The sequence below is a fragment of the Neofelis nebulosa genome, chromosome 11 (assembly GCF_028018385.1).
Source record: "Neofelis nebulosa isolate mNeoNeb1 chromosome 11, mNeoNeb1.pri, whole genome shotgun sequence".
NCBI classification, from domain to species: domain Eukaryota; kingdom Metazoa; phylum Chordata; class Mammalia; order Carnivora; family Felidae; genus Neofelis; species Neofelis nebulosa.
In genome coordinates this window covers 36013615-36034507 of record NC_080792.1, presented here as the reverse complement: position 1 = coordinate 36034507, position 20893 = coordinate 36013615, and the positions used below count along the sequence as shown (strand labels likewise).

General features: G+C 51.9%; 1 protein-coding gene and 1 long non-coding RNA gene across 51 annotated transcripts in view; one reads left to right on the top strand and one right to left on the bottom strand.

Annotated features, from left to right (window-relative positions):
• Positions 1–20893, bottom strand: part of CELF4 (CUGBP Elav-like family member 4) — a 299094-nt gene that overhangs the window by 249617 nt on the left and 28584 nt on the right. The window lies entirely within an intron of this gene.
• On the top strand, positions 5601–7824 carry LOC131490174 (uncharacterized). Its single transcript, XR_009250977.1, has 2 exons — positions 5601–5829; positions 7029–7824. It is a non-coding gene; the product is annotated as an uncharacterized LOC131490174 (long non-coding RNA).

Below are 20893 nucleotides of genomic sequence, written 5' to 3'. Positions count from 1 at the left end.
AGGGTGGATGATCTGGATGAGGACACTTGAGCCCATGGGAAAGCAGGGATTCGGTCTGCTTTCCTCACTGCCGGGACCCTGCCACCTGGACTGGGCTGGGTACCTGGAGGCCCTTGATGCCCTTTGGTGGAACGAATGAATGAGTGAATGAATGGATGAATGAATGAATGATGAGGGTATGAAGGGAAAGGGGAGAGAGGTTGGAGATGGATTAGGAGGGTTTAGGGTATTAGATCTTTCTGGTTCTCAGGTGGAAAGATGCCTCTTCTGGCAAAAAATCATTTCCTGACTTTGCACTCTCCTTAGCGCAGAGGCCCCAGCCCCTGCCTGCCTGGTGCACCACGCCTTCCCCTCTGCCCTCTTCCAGACCCGGGTACGTGCTGGTCCCTCTGCTGCAGGGCTCTGCCCCACCCTCCTGGACCATTCTTCCATCACTTGTAGACATTCTTTCTTCCTGGAGTTCCTTCTCGAGCCCAAACACCAAGTCGGGTCCCCTTCTCTGAGAAGTTTAGCACCTGGGGTATGCCACTGGGATTCTCCTCCTTGGTTCACCTCTTGACCAACCTTTCCTCCCCCAAGAGCTGCACTGGCCTCTGTTATCTCCATGTGAGACTGTGGAGCCCTGGGAGGCTGTGGCGGCTGCACCATCTACTTTTGGCATCGCACATGCACACACTCCCCAGCCCAGCATGGCGATTGGTGGGGGCAGCGGCTCTATAGGTCTCTCCCTTCCACCTAGTCCCCAGTAAGCCCCGACGGCCGTGGGGCTTAGTCGTTGCCTCTTTCTGTTCTGGTTGGAAGGCTGGCATCAGCGGCTGAGAGCCCTGCCCCTCTTCCCACTTGCAGAGTGCCTGGAGCCCTGGCTTTCCCAGCAATGGGCCAGCTGTTTGCATTTGGAACTGGGGTACAGGTGTGTTCCTGCTGGAGGGCACTCATTTCATTTTTCAAATGAGGGCTTCCTGGAAGGTGATGGGAAACTCCACGGTTTTTGCAGGAGGTACTTAGGGAGAGGTGATGTTTCCAGAATGGCTACAGGCAGAGGTGATGTGTCCTCCCAGGAGGTGCCTGGTGGAGGTGAGCTCCATCTGCCTTCCCCACCACTCAGCACACTTCGGAGACAGTGCCCTCTTGTGCCATTCTTCTGTTGCAGTTTTAGCAGGAAGTTCACATGTCCAGGAAACCTCTGTGTCCCTGGGGCAAACCAGAATGCTAGTTTGCTGCTTTGTCTGACATATTTCTCTAACTGTCTTCAGGGCGCAGAGCCTCCATTTGGCTGTGAGAACCCCTTTCCCCACCTTCTCTTGCCTCCCTCACTGTGGGGGGTGGCCAATAGAGCACAGGTTGGGTGACTGAGACAGCTCTAGTTCTGGGTGGGTATATGCCATGCGGTGACCGTGGCACTTTGCTCTGTGGGAACTCCTGAGGCCAGGGACAGGGAAGGCACCTTCGATCCCAGGTTTGCACCCAACACCCTTACACAGGATTCTCTACAGTAGATTGCCTGAGTTCTTCTAGAGGCTGGGGGTCGGAGGGGAGGGAATTGCATGGGTCGGGGGAGCCGTAACTGGGAAAGTTTGTAATGGTATAAAAGATAATGCTACGACCGTGGAGGTCTCTCAGCCTCTGAAGTGTGGCCACCATGTCTGATTGGGTGGGAGCTGCCCCCACCGGGCCCTCCACTCTCCCTTAGCTGGCCACCCTGCCATTGATTCAGGGCCAGCGACTCTTAGGAACTCTGCGGCCCCCTGGGAAGGCCTGTTTGGTGCCTGCTCCCTGTTCCCTGGCCTCCCTGCTGGCTGGCAGGCAGGCAGGCGGGTGGGTGGGCAGGGAGAATATTACCCCTAAGATAAATGAAGAAGACTTTCAGCCCTTATTGGATTATAGTTTTTATTGAACTTTATAAATTCCAATTAGCAGACCCCTGGGCAATAAGCGACACGCAGCCTGTGGCTCACTTTATGGCGTGATTATGACCCTGTTTATCCTCCCCTGAACGAGAAGTATTAATGGAGGAAATGAAGGAAAGGGGACCCAAGAATACATAAAAACAGATATTGGTGACACAGAGCTGAACAGACGGGGTCAGGGAGAGAAAACAACCTCCTGGTGGGCCACGGGGCACAAAGGACGAGAGATTGCGAGAAAGCCATGTGCTCAGAGCCAAAGCCCGCTGGGATGCCCTTCTGGTTTCCCTTCCCACACAGAGAGCCCGCTCATCCCCCACTGGCTGCCGGGCCCTGGAGAGCACCTCCCACCCTTGTCACCGGCAAGCTATCTTGTTCTGGCTGGAGTTTGATTTACGAAGCGCAGGGTCCTGCCTTGTGCACCGGGCAGCCCACTGCCTGCCTCATGAGGCCCTGACTCTACAGCTCAGCAGCTGGAGGGAGAGCCCAGGGCTTCCTTAATGGTTCAGAGGAGTCCCTTGCCCTTTGAGAATCTGAGGGACGCTGAAGGCATTCTTCCTGGAAAAATGTCCCCAGTACACACACAGGCACGAATATACCCACACATGTAGGCATACATGCACACATATGCCATTTTCATACAACTTTAGGGGATCACGAGATCTCTTAAAACTGATCATGGTCCACCCCCTACTCCACCATCCGCCACACCCACAGGAGGCTGAGAGCATCAGATTAAGACTCCTTGAGTTTGAGGGAGCCAAGAACTGTCTCCTGTTACTTCCCCTTGGAGGTGCTAAGAGCCCACAGAGAGGAGGGCAGTGTGGGAGCCTGGCCAGAGCAGGGCTGCCGCCCTGGCCCCACCTGTGTTTCCTCTCTTCCTGGATGCTCAGGTTTGTCCCCACTCACTCCACTTTAAACCTTTAATAGCTGGGCCCCAGAGCAGCGGGTGATGAGAAGAGAGGGATGGGGTGAGCCTGGTGGGTTTCTGAGCCAACAGGGTTAGTAGGGATGGCCACACTCTCCCAGATCCAAACCCTCACCCTCCCATGACTTGCTACATTTCCTGGGAAAAAGAAGCGTGCTCGAGGATGGCATACCTTCCTCATTTTGTCTGGCTTCATTTGTACCTCCCTCCCCCTTCTCTGGGTCATCTTTCTCCCAGCCTTTGGTGGAAGATTAAAAAAAGAAAAAAAAAATTATCCTATCAGCATTTTGCCGTTGTACGGAATCACTAACACAGAAGTATCCGAGGAAGCTTTTGTAGTCTGAACAGGATGAAAAATGCTTCAGGTGTTGATCGTCTGCTGTGGTATGTAAGTAAGATGCTGAGATCTGTGTGCAGCCCAGAGCGTGTCTATCCGGCTGGGTCCATTCAGGTCCCTGCGTCTCCCCAGTGGCCTGGGCCTCGCCCACCCTCTATGCCTCTGTGATTTATGGAGCCCTGATAGGCCTGGTCTTACTTCCGATAAGAAGTATGGGAGGTTTATAAGCCCCACCGTCGTGAACTACCATGACCAGGACTTGCCTGATTCTTCGAGAGGGAGAGGGAATGAATGGGGGAAACTGAGCAGGGATTGGGGCCTGGGCTGAGGGGAAGATTCCTGGGCTGGAAGCCTGGGGAGAGACCAGGTGTTCTCTTGAGCCTTGTGAGGGGGTTACTGTGGACATTCAGGCACCAACATATTGTTGCTTCCACATCCTTGGGTAAGGTAAGGGCTTCCAGAGAGCCAACTTGAGGCCCTTGGAGGAGCGGAGGCCTGCAGACCAGGGATACTGTCTCTCATGTTCCCTAGTCTGTACCTTCTCCCCTCAAGCCCTGGGCGCCCGGATTAGCTGAGCCTCACCCCAGAAGAGTGGGCTGCCCATCCCCCCCAACCGAAGCTCCCGGGAACAGCCCCTCCTTTCTGCCTACATTACTGTCCAGCAGTGCCAGGGTTCCAGACCCGGAGCTGCAGAAACCACACCTGGTGCTGTATGTGTTTGCCACCTTTCTCGGGTCATGCCCAGCAGTGTGTGAGGTACACAGCGTGTGTCTTTTCATTTGCATTTTATGGTGTAGACATGAAGGCCTAGACAAGGACTATTTGGTCGGCCATTGTCTTATAGCTGAGCAACTAAGGGAACAGATTTTGGAGCTGGTCTCTCAGATCTGGATGGGCTTTGGGTTACCTGTTGACCCAGCTGGCAGAGGGCTATAGACTTTGGGCGGTTGCATGGAAAATAAAGTTGAGTTTTTTCTGCATAGTTGAAGGCAGCTGGGTGTGGGTGGCTGGGTAGGCAGTGGGGACAACAGGACCTGAGAGAAGAGCTGGGAGCCCAGGAGCCACTGCTGCTCCCTGGAGGCCTCATCTAGCCTGGGTGGCACTTGGGAACAAAAAGGTCCATTTCAGAAACCCTAGGGCTTAACTAATGCTGATGGCACCACCTCAGGCTGGGGCAGGGGCTTCAGCCCAGGTTCTAAGACGTTCCTGGGATTATCCCTTCCCACCCAGAGAGAACAGTTCTTGGTGGTCACTCTATTCCCATCATACTGCCATGCCCCTAATAGATGTTTAGTCCATGATTTAAGTAAGAAGAGTGTCAGTGCCAAAGCCTCAGGTGTCAGAACACAGGTAGAGTGAGCAGTGGGGGCTTTGAGTCCATGCTGGCACCTCTGCAATCACCAGGAAAGCCCTTCTGTCCATGGCCAAGGCCCTGCAGGCCCCTCTTCATGGGGAGGAGTCCTTCGAAGACCAGGGGATCCCTGGGATCTTTTGAAACAGATGAAGAAGCCACCTTCCCGAGCAGCCTCCTATAACTGGGGACGAGGGGGAGGATGGGAGTATATCAGGGAGTCACGGGGCACACTGGGCAACGTGCAGAGAGCCCTCACAAAGCGCAGGCTCACCTCTGCCACCAACAAGCTGAGTGACGGTGGCCCCATCACTCCCCTTGCTGGGCCTTCCTTTCCTCCTAGCAAAGTGACAGCATTGGCACGGGGGATCCCCAAGGTCCGTGCCGAGTCTGAAATCCGCCAATTCCCCTCTCTGATGTTTCAGGCACAAACACAAATGAGCACGTATGGAGAACTGTGGCAAGTAATAATGGCCCCCCAGGCCCCGCCCCAAGCACACACGCTCTTTTTTCTCTTCATGCCCCTGTAATAGATCATACAGGATGGATTACATTAATTTTCTATAAACTATATCAACTCGAGTGACATGTCCTTAAGGGTTGGCTGATTGATATCTACAATGCGGTCTTATAATCTAAAATCATATTAATATTAATATTAAAGATTTTCTGTCCTTTATGCGCACCATTAAATCTGGAGTATAAGGTGAAATTGACAACATACATTTTGACAGCTTATCTATAATAAATATGCAAATCTTGATGCCCACATGTCATCACAGATGCACCGCAGCTCTCTGAAGATCAGAGCGTGCCTGTCTCCCGCGTGACATTTTCAGCGGACGATCAGAGCACACGTCTGGGCGGCAGGAGCAGCGCTGGGTGAGCCTTTGCCGGCGATGACCCTGGCCTCTCCTGTCTGCCTATGAAAACCTGTCCTTCATCCTGCCAAGCAGGCAGGAGGGCCGAAGGAGTGACAGTCACAGAGAGCAGGGGACACCATCTCACGTACCCCCTCTGGAATACGGGAAAATCGAGTTCCCTCTTTATGAAGTCACAAAGGGACTTGCTGTCTTCTCCAGCCACCTGGTTACAGCAGGTTATCATCACACAGCACCAGTGAGTTTAAGAATTGAGGCTCCTAAGTTGGCAGCCCAGGGGTCAAACCCTATCTCTGCCACTAACCTCTGCTCTTAACCTCCTGCGGCCTCTGTTTCTCCATCTGTAAGAGAAGAGAAACAGCACCTCCCTTCTGGTAGAAATGTGAAGACTGAGGGAGTTCATGGAAGCAGGTGGCCAGCACAGAGTGGTGAGACCTCACTAAAGGGCAGCTCTTGGATTATGTTCTAAATTGGTCCCACTTCTTACGATCCCTGCAACCTCTTCCTGTCCTTGTATGCCTGCCCTTGCCTTCCACTGTCTACCACTTAGCATAGTGACCAACTTGGCTTCTTCTATGCTGGCCTGCACCAGGCATAAGCCCCAGGCAGCAGGGAGCACACATCTCCCTATGCCCCTAGCCGGACCAGGACTCAGGGAGAGAGCTGACACCGATGGGGGATGGACTGAGATTGGGATTCGGGAATCAACCACAAGGAGAAATATACTTATCTGTCTGCTAAGACTCTGCCAGGTGGACAAGATAGGGGTGTGTGTGTGTGTGTGTGTGTGTGTGTGTGTGTGTTGGAGGGGGCAATGAATCATATCTGTAAAAGTCATTATGCTCCTCACTCACATTAGCAGGGAGATTGAGAGAAGAGCTGAAGGAGGGCTCTGAGGAATTTTCAACCAGCGCAGGATTGTTTGTTTGACAGAGCCCCAGGCCATCACGGAGGCCCCATACTCACTTTACACCTGCTGATGGGGCAGCAGGGCCCACTGAAGGCCCTGGGGCCATATCTCTGCTCTCTGGCTTCCTTCCAGCCTCTCTGAGCTCACTCTACAGGGTAACTTCCAGTCTCCCAGGTCCCTTCATCAGTTCCATCCACCTCTAGTTTTTGGCACTGCGTTCACTCCTTCCCTGTCCCCCTTCCTCCACAAAACCATCCCAATCAGTCCAGCCACGCTGAGCTCTTCTGTCTCTGAACTCTGCTGAATTCTCAGTGTAAAGAACCACAGGATGATGTAACGCCCCCTTACATTGTTCTGTAATTGGTTGGCAGTGCACAGGTTTGTTCTCTACAACTAGACTGGGAACGTGGGGGTGGGGACTGCTTAGCTTTCCTCTTTCTGTTTCCCTGAGGGCTCACCGTGTGGCAGGGCACCTGTGCAGATGTGCTGGGTTTGGGAGCCTTCAGCACTCCGATCAGAGTAGGAACAGACACAGGGACCCCATGGATCTGCAGAAGCATTAAGAGAGCTGTTGGGCAGCTCTTGAAAGGTCAGAGTTGATCTGGATCCACTCACCCTCTTTCGGGTCTCTTGGGGCCAGGAGTAGGGCTCACAGGGACCCCAGATGTTCTTCTGGGGTATCAGGAAATCCATTCATACCCCCTACCTCCCCTGCAGGTGAGGTCAGTGTCCTGGAGGAACCAGTGTCATTGTTTACCACTTGGACCCACCATGTGTTCCAATCCCTGGGCTGCCCCAGCTCTGAGATCCTGAGACACACAAGCGCAGTTCTGACCGAGGATAAGAAGTTTGGTGATCCAGCCTGGGGAGACAGGCTCTCTGGGGGAGTACCGCTAGCCCTGTGCGGTTCTGGGAAATTTGGGCACTTCATGGGATGCTCATTGACAGACTCCTGCAGCTCGGGCTGTGGGCAGAACGGGGCCTAGGGACAGGTGGAGACCCCCATGGTTTGCTGAGAGGACTCCCACTTGGACGGTATTCTTGGCTGCCCTGCTCTTTGTCTCACAAAGTCTCTTGCCACCACCTCCTGGTCCTGCATCCCAGTGTGGAACGTGAGTCTCTACACCGTCTTTAATAAAGAGCCACAAACCAATCATCTACAGGTAGATCACTCAACAAGAAGTGAAGACAGGAGGAGTGGAAGAGAGGACAGTGTATGGCTTTGGGCAACCCACTCAGGCTCGCCGAGCGTCCACAGTGTCTGCGCTGCATGGGCTGGCTGCCGTTTGCTTGTACGTTTATTCCATCTTTCAACACATCGCCACTGTGAATGAGCTACACGAAGGAAGCCGGGTGCTGTGCATCGAGGGGAGTGGACAGACCCTGCCCTGCACCCATGGAGCCTGTCTTCTGGGCTGTTGAGGAGGTTCAATGAGCTAATATTTGATTATCACCTGGCACAGTGCCTGGCATACAGCAATACTCCATAAATGTTAGTTCTCTCTGCCTTGAATGAGTCACATCTGGTTGGAGAGAAAGAGCCACTTAAAGTAGGACCAGAAAATATTATGGGGGAGGGAGAGGTAAGGAAATGGGTCAGGCTGCAGGGGTGCCTGTGTGAGTGGTGTTGGTGGCTGCGGGGTGACAAGGTGGGTGGGAAGAAGGAAAATGGCCAATTACAGATGGCTTCAAATGCCAACCACAGGAATAAGGATTCCATGGTCTTTTAAAATCCCTTTCTGTCTCCCTCCTCATTCATCTCTTCCCTGCCCTGCCTCTTTGCTGCCACCTCCTCCCTCCTTGGCTTCCTCCCTCCTCCTTCCCACAATTAACCCCAGGCTGTCGTGATTGCTCCCCGAGTTGACGAATGTCTTTCCTCTTTCCCCATCCCCCCCCCTTTTTTTTTTTTTTTTTTTTTTTATTTGTGTTGACTTGACTTGACAAGCCCTAATCCCTGACTCAGCTCCCACTTCTTGTTAAACCAAAGGTAAATTCTCGGCCGGCGGGGCGGCCTGGAGCAGGAAGATCTAGACCGCGGAGCAGCCGCGGGAAATATTGATATTAGCCGACCTCTGGCGCCGGCCGCCCGCGGTGAAAATAGGACGCGGGGCCAATCAATTACCGAGCCATTAAGGGCAGGGAGGGGGGAGGAGAAGAAAAAGAGTGGGCTCCTCCATCCGCCTCCCCCGCGCCGGCCATCGCCCCCTGGGGGTGGCGAGCCGCGTCCCGCGCTCCGCTCCCGCTCTCTGTGCGCTCTGGCCCTGGCCCCCAGGGGGTCAATGTCAGTGCCCTCAGCAGCTGACAGGAGCCCCAGCGGGCCGGGGTTGGGACGCTCCAGTCTGGCGGCGTGGGTCCATCCCGCTGTCGGCTTGCCGCTGTCTTTGTCTGCGCCTCCCTTCCTCTCCCCGGGGCTTCTCGATCTCCAGCCCTCCCTTTCTCATTCTGCCCTCCTCCTTTTTCTCTTTGTTAAAACCTCTCCTCTTTCCTCGGTGCCTCCTGCTCCTGGGACCACCCTTTCTGTTGTGTTTCTCTGCCTCCCCTTCCCTCCTGAGCTGGCCACAGGGTGGCTCCAGCTGCCCGTCGCCCCTGAGTGCTCCAAGCCCTGTGGTGACTGCCCCTGCCGCCGACAGCCACCGCCAGCCTAGGCCAATGGCCCTCCCTCCAGACTTCATGCCCATTAACACGTGTCTTCACCAATAGGAACCAACATCAGGCCCTTCTGATTTGGGGTTAATGACTTCTGGGAATCTTTTCCATTTTTAATTTGTTCCTTCTAACTCAGACAATAGCCCCATGTTAGGAGAGGACCCCCACATCTAGATGGGGAGCCAGCTGTGCTCACCGCAGACAGAGCCTTTTTGCAGGTGGGTTTCCAGGGTGTGTGGAGGGGGTGGGAGCAACCTTGCATGTTTGTGTATGTGTGGGTTCTGGGTGTCTGTGACCAGGTTTGTACAGCTGGAGGGGTGTGTAGGAGCCAGACATGTTCTCGATGGGAACAAGCTTTTTTGTGCGGGGGGTGGGGGGGTGGGTGGAGAAGAGAGTCTTCTGGTTTCTTGAATTGACCATTCCTAAAGGGTGGGGAGGGAGTGGGCTCATTTGTCAGGTGTGGGCTCATTTGGTGACTAGCTGATTGGTCTATAATATCTCCTAAAATTTCCATAGGTTCTTAGATGAGCAAATGAGATTGATGAAATTGAAATTTATCAGGTATGGTGTTGGAATTGAATAAATAGTACTTTTTTACTTTAAAGAAGGGTCCTGCATTTTTTAATAATAAAAATCCCTTTTGCAAGTTCCCTTGTTCACAGTGCTCAAAAGGTGGCCCCAGACCTGCAGTATGGGCCCATGGGCATCAACTAGGAATTTATTAGACATGCAAAATTCTCAGGCCTTACCCATCTATTGAATCAGAAACTCTGGGGAGGGGCTTGGCCATCTGTGTTTAACCAGCCCTCCAGGTGCTCTGAAGAGCACTGAAGTTTGAGCACCACTGACCTCAATTATCCCCGCAGCTCTGGAAGGTAGGTGGCGTGGAAATGATTGTATCTTCTCTTTAGCTCTGGAGGAATAGTGGCAGAGAACCACGGCATGGCCAGACAGCAGCAGGGCCAGGAATAGGACTATGCCTGGTCTTAGGGTGAGGCAGCCTTTTTAAAGGTGTTAGAAGGTACATTTTATTTCAACTCACAAGCACCCTTCAAAGGAGGTAGATATTACACCTAGAGAGGTGACTGACATCTGCCTGGCTGTGAGACTGCTTATAACCTGTGGGGACTGGCAAGGATTTTCCAGCTCATCTAGCTAGTGCTCCGTGCTTGGGAGGGGGAGACTTGGGCTACAGCCACTTGCATGAAAAATATGATTCTTTAAGACTGATTTTTAGTTGGACCATTGAAAGCAGCCTATCGTAGAGGGACATCTTTCATACCAACAGCCCACCTCAGGGTTATGTGAGGTGCCCTCTAAAATATAGACTGTAGGTCCCCGTTCTGACAAACAGGTTCCAAAACCCAGAGAGAAGGGATTTTGGGGCCCTTGGGAACCTTCTGGGGAAAGATTTGGTGCCCAGTGAGTACAGTTTGAGCCCCAGCTCTGCCCTTTATGGGATAGTCACGCAACCTGTCCATCCTGAAAGAGCTTGACTTGTAGCATGTGGTCACCACCCCAATGTTCTGAGAGCTCTGAAACAAGCCACCCTGCATCCCTGGGCCTCAGTTTCCTTATCTATAGTGTGGAAAGTTAAACTAAAAGGCTCTCCGTCTGTAACAAACCATGGTCAATACTCTTAACGTATGTGAGCCCCACATAGCATAACATCAGGAGGACCCTGCACCCACTGCACATGCTCTTTCCACTGTCCCCACTCCTGTTTCAGGAAGATGAGCCAAGCCCTTGGCAAATGAGCGCAAGTATCAAGAAGACAGCAAGCTCTGTGCTTCGTAGAGCATACCAAAGCCCAAAACGGTGCCTGAACTCATCTTTTCAACCCACAACAATGTCTGGCTCCTGGAAGCCTTGCCTGCAGAGGTGGCCAGTATGCGTACCCCACTGGACAGGGGTCACCAGCAGGGGCTGACTGAAGCTGACAGGGACCTTGAGCCTCCTCCAAACCCTTTTTACCCTATATGACCCAGAAAACAGAATTAATTAGAATCTTCCATTTTCTGAGAACGTGGGTTAATCAAGGTTTATGTGTAGAATTTCCCCTCCCCCCAAAACAGCAAACTGAACTGATGTTTCTGTGAAGAATCCAGTACGTAGTGAAACTGCTGGTGTAGGACCTGATCCTTAGGGAGCTGGAACATCAAACCACGCTGGGAGACACGGGTTTCAGTCCCCTGTGGGAAGTAGATGGGGAGAGAGTGGATTTGGGTTGGCTTCCCAGGATCTGGGAAGGAGCGGGATAAAATGTTTCCTATTGTCATTTGTCATCTACAACAGACCATCTCTGTGCATTTTCCTGCTCCTTCCACAAAAGTGCTGCCTCCAAGGAGCCGCCCTGGCTATAGACACCTGACATCGCTCTCCTTGACCTTTTACAAGCCTGTGGACTAAACCACTCAACTTCACTCTTGATTTCAGACTCTCCCAAGTGGCTCCTTCTCAGGGTGTGTTCTACACCCCAACCGGATTTTAGATTCCTTTAGGCTGGGAGAACTCAGGGGTTCAGCAGAGTTTAACACACTGCAGCCACTGGATAGATACACTTAAAATCACAGACAGGAAGAGCTGAAGGGATCCTTACAGATCAGCTAGTCTGACCTTCAGGTAGCAAATGAGGCAGCTGAGGCCCAGACTGCAGGGTGACTTGGTCAAGGCCTCATATCTGGTGTCAAGGCAGGAATAGAAACCCAAGTCTTCACAAAAATTGTTTTCTGGGTAGACACAATGTCAGTAAGGAGTTTGGGAGAATAGGGCTCCAAAAAAATTAATGAGAGCTTAACAGATACAATCTCTTTGGAAGCAAATGTCAGTCAACATGTACAATGCTCAAATCTACTGAAATAATTTCACTTGGAAGAATTTATTCTACAGGTGGAAGCGTGCCTATGTGCAGCAGATGTGCACAAAGATGTTGATTGTGTGTGATTTGTAATAAAATAAAACAAAACTAGAAAGAACCTAATTGTCCGTGGGGACCTGGCTGTGATAAATTACTGAGTATCTGGACAACTAGATACTCTGCAGCTACTAAATGGAGTAAGTTGATCCTCAGGCATGCTGACTTGGAAAGGTCCGAGATCTAATGGAAAGTCAAAGGTCAAGGTGCATAGCAACGTCGGGAGCATATTCCAATTCCCACAACAAAGTGTCTGTGGGTGTGTTTGCACGTGCCTGTCTGTACTTGACATATTTCTGGGAGAATGCCCAAAAAACTGCTCCTTCTGGTGAGTGGGATGGGGTCTCTAATGGGAGGGAGAATCCCGCTTCATTATATACCCCTTTGTACTTTTTACTGTGTGTGGGTTATTTTTATAATAATAATTTAAAAACCTCAGCACCCCAGCCTCCTGGTTCAGCATTTCCCCCCACTGTACCAAACCATCCCGTTTGCCGTTATTCTTCTGTAGATCAGTAACTTGGAGTCTCACTGACATAATTTCAAGTAGGTAATAAACAAAAAACAAGCCATCTGCTCCTAGCTCATCCCTTTATTTTTTTTTTATCCCACAGTTGCTTTCTAGGGGACTGAGCTCTAGAGTAGGACCCACATGTGAAGGTGGTTCAGCACGGGGTTAAGAACCAGACTCTCAGCACACCTGGGTGGCTCAGTCAGTTAAATGTCTGACTCTTGATTTTGGCTCAGGTCATGATCTCACGGTCTGTGAGTTCGAGCCCTCAGTGGGGCTCTGTGCTGACAGTGCGGCGCCTGCTTGGGATTCTCTGTCTCCCTCTCTCTCTGCCCCTTCCCTGCTTGCATTTTCTCTCTCTCTCTCTCTCTGTCAAAAATAAATACACATGACAACAACAACAAAAAAGAACCATACCCGCAAGACTGCTGTTGACCAGGCAAGTCCCTCTGTGCCTCAGTGCCCTCACCTGTAAAATGGGGATAGTAACAGTTCCAGCCTCCCAGTGTTTGTGGGAGAACCAATGACCTAATGCATGTATCTGGTTCTCAGGAAGTGGTTGGATGGATGATCCTGACTTCATCCTCTCACCTGGTGAGCCTGAGAGGTGGCCAGGACACGGAGCTCCCTGTCTATCTAGTGCTCCATCCCAGATGACATCGGTAGAGTTGCCCTTCAGCCTGCAGACAGCATCTTTGACCTTAGCGTCAGTCTTGGCTGGATGGAGAATGGCAGACTCATTGCATGAGGGAGGTCTTCAGCGAAGCATATAAACAAGGGAGCATCCAAACAGTCTGGCACCAGCTCCCACATCGAGGAAGCTGGAGAGAGGAATGGAGGCAGGGGAACTGGAAGAAGAGGCATTCCAGGAGGTGAGACAGCCTGCTGCCTTGTCTTCCCATGGGCATGGGAAGCCAGAAGCTTCTGGACTTGCTCTGCCTGCACCTGGTGGATTTCTGGAAAAGCTAGGGCTGACCTTTTGAGGGAGACCATGGTGTGGTACTAGCTGCAGGACAGGGTAGATCCTATTCCTAGGGGCATTGGCACCCAGTTACCACTCGGTAGCCACCCCAGCTTGGACACGGATTTGACTTTCCTTGGCCTCAGTGTCTACACCTGAAAAGTTATGGTGCCTGAGCCTCACCCCCAAGGGATTCTGATTCAGTCAGTGAGGAGTGGGGTGTGGAGAGAGGCTGAGACCCACAGCCTGGGTCCCCAAGGGCTGCCGTGGATAGTTTTGTGGGTTTGCCATGCAATCTGCACACAGAGTGGATGACGGTCACTGCAGAGATCCAAGGTCTTTTGGTTACATCATTGTTGACACATGGTCTTACTGTTGTATTGTCCCTAAAGACTGTACCCCTTGTCCATCTTGCAGAGGACAGTGAGCAGGACTCTTTTCCTGAACTTTGGATGAAGATGTAATAATCGTGATTTATTAATAATAAGACTAACATATGATCTCATAATTCTCACCAGAACCCTGTAAGGTTCTTACAATTATTGTGTCTGTTTTATAGAGAGAGGAAACTGAGGCAGAGAGAGGTTATGGAACTTGCCTGAGTCTCTGGTGGGTCATCCAGTTCCCCTGTACCCTTGCCAAGTGCCACTCCAGCAGTCCTGCAGTCCCAAACAGGCTTCCACATACTGGACGGGACAGGGCTATCACCCAATGCTATCCTGATCGTGGGTGACCCTGTGCAAGGTCTCAGGCTTCTGTGGCCTCAATGGAGATGAAAACTCCTCTCTGCCTGCCCAAGAAGGTGCTTTGAGAATGGAGAAGGGCTGGCAGGTGGGCTATGACCATAATTATTGCCCCTTACCTCCTCCCAACTTCCCATCCCGGAGGAAGGGCGGGAGGTGGTTGAGGAGTGGAGATTGGAGGATCCTTCTCAGCATCATGTTTGCTTCCTGGAGCGGCCACTCTTTGTTTTACTTCCTTTGTTCCCCTTCCTCCTCCTGCTGGTGACGTGGTCACCTTCCCAGGAGATAATGCCCGTGTGGCTCTGTCCTGACAAGCCCTTTCGGCCCTATCTCTAATCTTCTCTGGGTTTAGGATTAATAGACTTTTTCCTCGTTTGGGATCAATAAGTACAGAGAGAGGGAGAAAAAAAAAAAGGAAGGAAAAAAGTCAGCAGGATTAAAAAAAAAAAAAAAAAAAAAGGACTGATAAGAATCTGGTCCAGGTCGTAGAACCATGATGTTGCCAGTAGTATCTTTTAAGCTGGGGGTGGTGCCAGCAAGGGAAGGGTGGGCGTTTAGAAGGGGTCTTGTCTGCCAGGACTAGGAGCTGGAGTGGGAACTGGCTATGGGACAGAAGGAGCTGGGTGAAGTCACAGGCTTGTTGAGGGGCCCCGGGGACCCTCAGCCTCTGTCCACAGCAGGTTCCAGCCTGAATCTTGGCCCTGGAAGTCTCTTTGGGTCCTGAGCTGCCTATCCTGATGAGCTGCCACATGCCAGCGGACCCTTCTCTCCAGCAGCTGGTCCCCACCATGTGGGAGCAGGGTCCCCAAAGTGTCCCCTCTCCAGGCCTCCAGGATCCCTTGAGGGTGTGGACTCTTTAGCTGAGTTTGCCAACCTGGAATCCCAGAAGCCAAGGTCTTTCTCAGTATTTCACAAAGCCAAATGGAAATTACACATGTCCCCTTGATGAGGCTGCACGGGGAAAACAAAAATAGCACCTCGCTGCTTTTAGCAAGAATTATATCCACTCCGTGTGGCTAACACTGGTTGCTGCATGCCGATCTGCGCCTCTGATTAGCCTTTGATTAATAAAAAATGGGGAAGGGAATCAATTATTTATTTAATAACAGCAGTTTGTTTTAAAGGCAAAAACCTTTAAGGAAGCAGAGGACTTGGGGGTGGGAGGGAACCAAATGAGGGTCTCTGGCGACAGAAGTTTGGGAATGGAGGCTTTCCATGGTGGAGTTGCTGTTCTCCTGTGCCCAAGCTGGAGGCCCTGTCCCGCAGGGCTTTCCGGATGTGGGATGCAGCCTCGAATGAGGGGAACCAGTGCAGCTGGGGTTCTTGAGTGCAGGGCACACAGAGGTCAGGGGGGTAGGGCAATGGTCTACTTTGGTCACTACAGGGCGGTGAGTGATCCAGGCTCATCCCCAGCTCCCGTCAGGATCTCTCTGTTACTTCTGGCCTTAATCTCTTGCATGCCAACACCAGGAACGCCCTTGGAGCAAGGGCCTGAGCGCATGGCCCCTGCTCCCCAACTGTGGCTCTAATTCCTGGAGCACCTAGGGCAGCTCCCTCTGCCTGGTCCGCGCAGGGGGCCGCCCTGCCTGGCCCGCTCCTCTCGGCCTTATTCAGGCAGCCTTCTCCTTGCAGAGGGCACTTCTGCTGATCTTTGCATTTCGCAATCATAGCCATTCATCAAGGCCGAGATCGAAGGGCACCCTGTGCAGTCGCTCCCCAAGTCATCCCCTCAGGAGACAGCCTTTCTTCTTTGGAACATTCCCCGCACTTTGAATGTGTGCTCCTGTGGCAGTTCGGGAAAATGCTGCTTTGTATTTTATTTCTTTGTAGGTATTTTGAGGGAAGGGACTGCATCTCAGTCACCTTTGTAACTCCTGCCCAGAGTGTGTACAATAACAGATGGAGCGGTGGATGCTATCTTTTGGGGAGACTGTATCCCATTTACATCTGGAATAGCTTTCTGATTAGAGAACACATCTTTAAAGGAAATGATAACAGCCTCTTTGAGGGATGCAGGGGAAATATACACCTTCCCACCTGTGATAACCAGGTTAGGGCACATGGGTCACGAGTTTGACTTTTTATTTTCTGGAAGATAAGGAAGAAAAAAAAGTCAAGTGACACAGTGTTATTTTTTCTGACAAAAATGAACCTAGCCTTTTGTCAATGGAAATAACTGCCCTCCCTCCCTTGACAACGATATTCAAACTCAGTTTTCTCATCTGTCAGTTGGGATAACAATTCCTGTCCCACTGTCCTCATAGAGCAGTTTCGAACCTCAGGGTAGAGAAAAGTGAAGAAAGAACTTTGCAAAAGAGAAAGTGCTATACACAGGGTGTGTATTATCTACTGAGGTAGTTATCGATTACCTAAAGTTATTGTCTTAGTGCATTTCTCTGAAAAGGGGGGCATTGTAGAATCGTTCAGGCGCCTGAGGTCTGTCTTTCTGTTTCCATTATCTGGATATCTCTTATGGAAGTTAAATTTCCCAGAATTATCTGGGTTGTTGCCATTATTTTCTTCTGAGCTTACTGGTGTGGGTGGCCACATGCAGCGTGAAGCCTTTCTGCAAGCTGGCTCAGTCACTCTGGATACCATGCCCTTGGCTTTAATCAGGGCTGGGGTCTGCAGGTCCAAGGCAGAACAACATGTGTACTTGTGCACAAATGTCTCCGTCACACTGTTGGAGTGCTTGGAGTCTTCTGAAATGTCTGCTTTCGTAGACATCATCCCATGAGCTCATCCCCGGTTCCCTGGATGGGAGTCGGGGCACCCCAGAGAGGGTGCCACATTTGCTGAGCTACAGAGAGCCAATTAGACCTCTGCCCCCAGCGTGGCAGGCGAGGACTTGGAGAATCAAGGGTTTCCATCACAGAGTTCATGTTTCTGCCCCCTGCCTCCCCAACCTCCCTAGTCACTGCCCCCTCTGGTAGGAGGGTGATCTGAGCTGGGGGCTTTCTGATTCAGAGAATAAGTCACCTGTAGTTCAAGGGGTGGCTTTAAGGAACATGGCCGTGTGGGACTCCCAAGCTCATAAACCAGATGAAGTAAAAGGCAACTATTCACATGCAGAGGATTCTTTCATTTCTAAAAAGGATTCCTTATAAGGCTCTTCTGATGAGCAAACATAGCACATTTCAATAGGATTCATTGGAAAGAAAGAAAGAAAGAAAGAAGACAAAAATGAAGGTAATAACAATTTGCCTTCACTATTTCAGGAGCACCTCCTGTGACAAGTGAGGCCCACCTGTTTCTCATCAAAGCGCCTGCACGTCCCTCTCCTGGAGAAAGTGGGGAGCTGCAGAGATGGGGGAAATTCGGAGGATTGGGATAGAGGTGTTGCCTTGATCACATCTGTCCTCTGAGTGAGGACACCTGTCATCTCCCTGTCGGGGGCAAGGAGTAGGAGAGGTCCTGGAGGCAGGGGCTTGGATTGGCCAGGTCCCCACTTTTTAGCTGCCCGTCCAGACCTGGCTCCACGGGGGTGGATGGTGGAGTCATTCCAAAGACAGATCTCTGACCCAACCAGGGCTGTGGACCTGGCCACTGGGTCCTGATGGATTTCTCCTCTCTCATTCGTTACTGACGGTCACCAGTGGGCTCCTGGCTTTGGCAATATTTACCTTATGGCATCAGAGCAGCGTTTCCCGTATTCACATAGTTAAATTAGTTAGCTGGATAGGAACCTCAGAGATGATAGATCTAGTTGTCAGTCGTGACTTGGTGCTAATGGCACTACAATTTGGTTACAGCCCTCGCCGTCATTAATCATCGGCCCCCAGCCGGCTGCATACGGGGTGCTGAGGACGGGAGGGTGGGGCTGGCTTGGGCAGAGATGTCCCCAGCACCCAGGCCGGGCCTCTCCCTCTTCCCCTGGACAGTGGCTCAGGCTCAGTCACCGGGCAGGCTGCCGTCCCTCAGTTCCAACCGCCACCACGGCCACCAGCACTGCACACCTCTATTTATTAGCATCATGCTACTTATGCTAATAGCAGACCGTACACTATTTCTGAGCATTAACATCTGCTCCAAGCAGCCGACTTTCACTTACAGAAACTGATTTCAGCTCAGTCAAGCAGATAAACAGAGAAATCAAAGCAGGTGGCTGAAAGTGAAGGAGGAATTCTCAATTCCTGCATTCAACCGATGAACTTCACTAAAGCCATAATTAATATTCAGATAACTATATTCCGACACATAGAATAAACAAGATCATTTAAAGGATGCAAAATACATCCCCAGGGCCAGAGGGGAAGGAATGGGAGGGGAAGAGAGGGAAGGGAAGGCAGAGGACTGAATATGAATGCAGACACTTCCACGCTGGCCTATTGTCTGCACAGTTTCAGCCTCGGAGGAGAAGAGAGGAGAGGAGAGGAGAGGAGACGAGCCTCTCAGAGCCCTGCAGGCCGGCAGGAGCCAGGCCACTCGCAACACTTTATGAAACAAGGGGAGACTGAGGGGCAGCGGCGGGGAGGTAGAGCTGTCTACACAGCAGGCTGGCGGAAAGCTGCCCTCTGCCCTCCTCTCCTCTGGAAGCTGTCTGAAGGAGGGCCGACCCTGGGGCCCCAGCTGCCGGGCCTGCCTCCCTGCACCCGGGCCTTCTCCTTCTATGGAATGCCCTGCTGGCAATCCTTCCTGCCTACGATTTGCAATTCTAGAATTAAAAATAACATCTCTATGATTTGGACGAGGCAGAATCCAACTCTTGATATTCAAAGCTACAAGACAGTACATACCTTATTAGGTCAATTTACGTCATTTTGTTGTCTTGCCTGGTTGGTCATTTCAGAAGTGTTAAAATGAGACCAATGCCACTGTCTGGAACAAATTCTGAAGCCAATTGTTCCTGTTCTCCAAAACCAGCGGCCCCGTGGCTCTGAGGTTCAGACTTCCAACCAGCAGACAGTCCCCATGCAACTCGTAGGTGCATATGGCAAGATCCTCGCCCTGACTCACTTTACCCGGTTAATAGAGAACAACAGTGGACTAACAGGAAAACTGAATGGAACCCATCACCTGGTGTGGTTCACACTCCTGTGTGTGTGTGTGTGTGTGTGTGTGTGTGTGCACCTTTGTGGGCTACAGATAGAGTATTCATACCAGTGTGTTGTTTAAGGATGTATATAGGTACCATGAGCTCAAGGAGACAGTTATGTGCCCAGGATCCTGTGTGTGGGATCCACACCGGCCCTGAGCCCCACTGGAGGGTGAGTGACCATCAGGAATGGGGGAGGGGACCCTGAGGAGAAGCCCCCTCAAGTGTGCCCTGCTGTCACAGCGCTAGCTGAGCCAGACCTATCTGGACCCAAACTGGCCATGCTGAACGGAGAGCTGGATTCGTCCCTTGGTGAAAAGGCCCTTGCTAACTTTTGCTCTGCTCTGCTTTAGTTGCTTTAGCTGAGAGGGCCCTGTGGCTAAACACGACAACAAAGTGTTATTGATAACTTTAATTTCCACTTTGGGGAAACATTCATCTCCTTCCCCACGCCCCTGCACATATGTCCTGTTTATGTCCCCTCCTCTGAGAACGGTGTTGACAATGCTGGGAGCCCCGAGCTGTGTCCTGGGTGCTGTCAGTGCCCCTCTGGAACCACTTGCTTTGTGGTTAATTTCCCCTGATGCCTGGAATCTCTTTCCTTTCCTTTCCTTTCCTTTCCTTTCCTTTCCTTTCCTTTCCTTTCCTTTTTTCTTTTCTTTCTTTCTTTTTTTTTTTTTTTTTTTTTTTTTTTGGTTTCCTTGGAAATGACTCTGAGTCACTGTGTTGGCAGCAATGGGGAGAAGTGGGAGGGTATTCCCTGGAGGGGTGTTAGGAGGGGTGGGGGGCAAACAGGCTTCCCCAGGGAGAGCTGAGGCCGCACAGGGCAGTGTGGCCGTGGGCTGAGGCTGGTGGTCTGCGGGAACCCCTGCAGAAGACAAGCTTTGGGGCCAAAGGCGGGTTCGACAATTGGGAACTCTCTCTTCCCCGGAGCTTGACTCTTCTACGGCTTTCCTGTCTGTCCACCCCTTCTCCAAGAGAACTGGCCAAGCGACAGCCTGAGCTAGGTGTCTCAGCTACAGGGCTATACCGGGCATGTCTTTCCTACACGTCTTTGCCTACTTCGAGTGTCACAATATCCGTGCGCAGTAAGTGAGGAAGGAGTTGCCATTTGCATTTGCAGAGGCTGAGATGGAGCCAGAGAGGCGTGACCCCCCTGAGACGGCGGTGTGAGTTGGTCAGTGGCAGAAGACAGGACCGAAGGTCCTCACCCCCAGCCTGGCAAGTCTGACGCGCTCTCCACCCCCCGCCCCCGCACACGACCTGCACATCTGCCTCACAGAGCCACAGGCTCATGCAGACGGCCGCGCGCTGCATGTCTCACAGACTCGTGCACACAAAGCTCCAAGGGCCTGGAGAACGACGAGGATGACACCTCCCGGCTGGCACGAGCTGTGTGCTGCTGGGGAAGGATCCCCGACTTGCCAGGGTGCTCTGGCTGACTGACTTCACAAGATTCACACGCACAGAGCCCGGGACAGACGTGACCTGACGTCACACCGTGCAGCTTAGCCGTCGCCGGCCCGGTGCTGCAGCAGGACTGGCTGGTGCACCTAGTCACCCATCCTCAGCCTGGTGGTGACACCCTCCTGGTCACTCTGTGCTCCCGGCCGCCCTGTCTCTTTCTCTCTCACATGTCCCTCTCCCTCCATTTCCTCCTCTTCTCCCCTCTCATCTCCTGCTGTATCACCACCTTGATGATTACAGTCATCTGAGTCTCCAAATTGTCATCTCCCAAACCAGACATATACTAGTTCTCAGAGTGGGAAGGA